Raw genomic sequence first — 1038 nt, forward strand, 5'->3', positions numbered from 1 at the left:
GTTTAGTTGTGTGGTTGTGTTTCATTAATTATTTTGTGGATTTAAATAATTTATAGTTTGTGTTAAACTAAAAAATCGCTTCAGAAGGATTCCTTAAAGTGTCATTAAAATGATCCTCGCAACAAAAAAACATTGATTTCGATTTAGGAACATCACGTCTAACTGCTTTGAACCATAAAACTTTACGCGCATAATCATGGGGAACGGCTAGAAAGAGTTTGTTTGGAGCACTTATTGAGGTATTCTTGCATCCTGGCACAAAACACCACTTATTTTGTGATCCATACATGTCACTATTTTCCATTATGCAAGATAATAATAATAATCAATAAAATAATGATAATCACAATAACTTAAATAATAAAACAAAGCTGCGAAAACAACAAAATAAACACGAGACACTTTGTTGATATGACCTGCTACGTCACAATCGGGATAGGCAAGCGACGATACGGATTCGGCGTATTTGGCGGAAAATATCTGATTTGAATTTAAATTTGCTTTAAAATTATTATGGAGACTTTGTTTGAAAAAAAAATATATCAGTGTAATATTTGCCATAACTACTTTCTGTATATCAACATTTAAAAAGAAGTGAAAACACCCTATTGTTGTTTGAAAAATCAGGCTCGAGTCCTGATGATGAATCGTTTACATAGGTACCTACTCGAAACATGTGTTTGAACTCAGCTGTAAAAGTTGAGGTGTAGCCTTCAGTAACAATTCGAACACCAATATTTGAATTTTTCGATCAGAATTTGTTGTTTCGATATAATTGAAACAATAATAGCGAAACGTTGACCCAAAATTTCTAGCTTCACTCGATATCTGCACTTCCAAAGAACAAAAAATTGCAAATTTTCCATAGCGGGAACTAGAAATTGTAACTTCAGGTGCATTTCAGGGATTCGAGCACAAAATTGCGCCTTCGATATCGAATCTCCAACTCGAAAATCATTTTTCAGTTTGAAAAACAGAAAAATTCGACTTTGATCTAGAAACTAAGATTTCAAGCGTAAATTTCCGCCCGTGATCCTG

Source organism: Dendroctonus ponderosae, unplaced genomic scaffold, assembly GCF_020466585.1.
Source record: "Dendroctonus ponderosae isolate FM_Combo_2020 unplaced genomic scaffold, Dpon_F_20191213v2 Dpon_F_20191213_6, whole genome shotgun sequence".
Classification (NCBI taxonomy): domain Eukaryota; kingdom Metazoa; phylum Arthropoda; class Insecta; order Coleoptera; family Curculionidae; genus Dendroctonus; species Dendroctonus ponderosae.